Source organism: Chlorocebus sabaeus, chromosome 24, assembly GCF_047675955.1.
Source record: "Chlorocebus sabaeus isolate Y175 chromosome 24, mChlSab1.0.hap1, whole genome shotgun sequence".
Lineage (NCBI taxonomy): Eukaryota > Metazoa > Chordata > Mammalia > Primates > Cercopithecidae > Chlorocebus > Chlorocebus sabaeus.
The window spans coordinates 31,536,327-31,539,953 of record NC_132927.1 but is presented as its reverse complement, the minus strand read 5'-3'; the positions used below and the strand labels follow the sequence as shown (position 1 = coordinate 31,539,953).

Sequence of the window (3,627 nt, the reverse complement as noted above, 5' to 3'; positions counted from 1 at the left end):
AACAGTGTGATCTTGGCTCACTGCAACCTCGGCCTCCTGGGTTCAAGAGATTCTCCTGCCTCAGCCTCCCAAGTAGCTGGGACTACAGGCTTGCGCCACCACGTCCAGATAATTTTTGTATTCTTAGTAGAGACAGGGTTTCACCCAGGTTAGCCCTGTTGGCCAGGATGGTCTGGATCTCTTGACCTCGTGATACACCTGACTTGGCCTCGCGAAGTGCTGGGATTACAGGCATGAGCCACCGTACCTGGCTGAAGATATTGTTTTAGATGTGATGAATATTTAAATCAGTAGACTCTGAGTAAAGCAAATTACCCTTCATAACGTGGGTTGGCCTCATCCACTCAGTTGAAGGCCATAAGAACAAAGACTGAGGTTTCCTGGAAAAAAAATCCATTCTGCCTCAAGACCGTAATATAGAAACCCTACCTGAGTTTCCAGAGGGCAGATTTTGAATTTAAGATGGCAACACTAACTCTTCCCTGCGTAGCAGGACGAGCCGCAGACAAAACTCCTCAGACACCGGATTAAAGAAGGAAGAGGTTTTTTATTCGACCGGGAGCCTCGAGCTCTAAAAACCTCTTCCTTCTTTAATCCGGTGTCTGAGGAGTTTTGTCTGCGGCTCGTCCTGCTACACCTGAATTTCTGGCAAGCTGGCCTGCTCTGCAGATTCCAGACTTACCAGTTTCCACAACTGGGTTAGTCAATTCCTTAAAATAAATGTGAGTGTGTGTGTGTGTATCCCTATGTGTTCAGTCTCTCTGGAGAACCCTGATACAAAACACAACTCCAAAACCTATTTTGTGGCAGTGACATCATATTTAAATAACTATTAAGGGACCTGAAGTATAGTAGTTCACCTTCTGGGTTCCAGTTTAAGTCCCAGCCCCACCCCACTTACTAGTTTCATGAGCTTTTATTTAATTATGCTTCGTCTTGGTTTCTTCATTTACGTACGGGAGAAAATGGTAGTATTTGGCCAGCGCAGTGGCTCACACCTGTAATCCCAACACTTTGGGAGGCTGAGGCAGGCCAATCGCTTGAGCTCAGGAGTTCCAGACCTGCCTGGGCAACATGGTGAAACCCCGTTTCTACAAAAATTAGCCTGGCATGGTGGCACATGCCTGTAGTCCTAGCTACTCAGGAGACTGAGGCGGGAGAACCACTTGAGACCAGGAGGTGGAGGCTGCAGTGAGCCATTTTTGTGCTACAGCACTCCAGCCTGGGAGACAAAGTGAGACTCTGTCTTAAAAAATAGTAGTATTTGCTGAATAGGCTGTTGTAAAGATTAAACAAGAAAACATGTACACTTAAAATAGTATCTCACTCAGAGTAATTACTCAATAAAAGTTAGTAGTTACTAAAATTATTGTGGGAGGCTGTCACAGAATGGTAATTTACAAAGTGAGGAAAGCCAGCTAGTTTAGTTCCCTTTCCTCCCCAACATTTCTCTCCCAAAACTCTGAGGCACAGACATAGGCAGCCTGTTTTTCACTACAACCTATTCCTGGCGTATATTATAAATTATCATACATTTCTTCTAAAGTGTCCTGTCTCTTCCCGTAGGAATCAATCAAATTTAAAAGTTGGGTTCCAAGACTATACTTTCAGGGATCATTTCTATAGTTTGTTACTAGATAAGTTTCTCTGAAGGTGTAGAGCAAGAAGGTTCCAAATCCAAATTGAGAACAAAATCATTAGTGAAAGCATTATTACGTCACAAAGCCAACTTCAGTACATCTTGGTAGTCATTTAAAACAGTAAAGTTATTTTTTAAGTCCTTTTTTTTTTTTTTTTTGAGACGGAGTCTCACTCTGTCACCCAGGCTGGACTGCAGTGGCGCCATCTCGGCTCACAGCAAGCTCCGCCTCCTGGTGAGAGGTGAAGCCAGCTGAGCTTCTGTGTCAGGTGGGGACTTGTAGAACTTTTGTGTCTAGCTAAAGGATTGTAAATGCACCAATCAGTGCTCTGTGTCTAGCTAAAGGATTGTAAGACGGACCAATCAGCACTCTGTAAATGGACCAGTTAGCGCTCTGTAAAATGGACCAATCAGCAGGATGTGGGCGTGGCCAAATCAGGGAATAAAAACTGGCCATCGCTGCCAGCAGTGGCAACCTGGTTGGGTTGCTTTTGATGGCCTGCATGCCTTGTTCTTTTCACTTTTCACAATAAATTTTGCTGCTGCTCACTCTGGGTCTGCACTACCGTTGTGAGCTGTAACACTCACTGGGAAGGTCTGAGGCTTGACTCGTGAAGTCAGCAAGACCATGAACCTACCAGAAAAAAGAAATTCCAGACATATCTGAACATCTGAAGGAATAAACTCTGGACACACCATCTTTAAGAACTGTAACACTTACTGTGAGGGTCCGCAGCGAGAATCCACGGGAAGGAACCAAGTTTGGACACACTGGGTTCACGCCATTCTCCTGCCTCAGCCTCCGGAGTAGCTGAGACTACAGGCGCCCGCCGCCATGCCCGGCTAATTTTTTGTATTTTTAGTACAGAGGGGGGTTTCACCTTGTTAAGCCAGGATGGTCTCGATCTCCTGACCTTGTAATCCACCTGCCTCGGCTTCCCAAAGTGCTGGGATTACAGGTGTGAGCCACCTCACCCAGCTTTTAAGTCTTAATATGGGATTTCCATAAAACTTAATCCATACTCCACAATGCAACTTTTTATAATCAATTAAATTGGCAGGTTTGTTTGCTTCCTAACAGTTTTGAAGGACTTTAAGAAAATTTGGCTGGTCAAAACCTATTTTTACGTTTAGCCAAATAGTTATTTGTAGATGGAGGGATTTGGGTTCATTTATATTTTCTTTTTTCTTTGAGTTTAATTCAGCAATGCACCAGAGGCACTGACGAGACTCACTGGTTGGCTAGGCGTGGTGGGTGACTCATGCCTGAAATCCCAGTACTTCAGGAAGCCAAGGAGGGTGGATTGCTTGAGCCCAGAAGTTGGAGACCAGGCTGGGCAATATGGCAAAACCCTGTCTCTACAAAAAATTAGGCGTAGTGGCACACACCTGTAGTCCCAGCTACTCGGGAGGCTGAGGTAACAGGCTCACGAGAACCTGGGAGGTTGAGGCTGCAGTGAGCCAAGATCGTGCCACTGTACTCCAGCCCAAGTGGCAGAGCAAGACCCTATTTCAAAAAAATAAATTTAAAAAAAGAATAAATGGCAGGTTATGTACTCACTACTAAGGTTTATCATAGCAACATATACATGGCAAAAGCAGTAGGAAAAAGATATGCATCAGCAGGGTCCAGAGAGGTTCAACACAGGTTTCTTTTGTTGTCTGAGGCCTCACAGGAATACTCACTGTCTCGAGCAGTTAACGGCAGGGACATGTGTGGAATGTCTTTGCCTGTGAAAGACTGTCTGAATCTCAGAGTCTGAGGCTTTTATGAGGAGCTGGTAATGTAAGTATACCCTGCTATGCAATTAGCCATGGCAAGCAAAACTCAGGACCCTAACAATGAAAGCTCAATCTTGGTGTTTATGGAAAGCAACCTGACAAACCAGTATGGCATGGTTCATTGCTCCAGCTGTGTATAACAAAATCACCAATCAATAACACAAAGAACTCTCTAAGGATTATATTCCCAGTGATTGGCCAAGGGC

The 3,627-nt window shown here is 44.7% G+C and overlaps 1 pseudogene; it reads left to right on the top strand.

The window, feature by feature from the left end:
• The first annotated feature begins 1,595 nt into the window (after positions 1-1,595).
• LOC119619210 (small nucleolar RNA U3) lies at positions 1,596-1,668 on the top strand (annotated as a pseudogene).
• Positions 1,669-3,627: the final 1,959 nt, after the last annotated feature.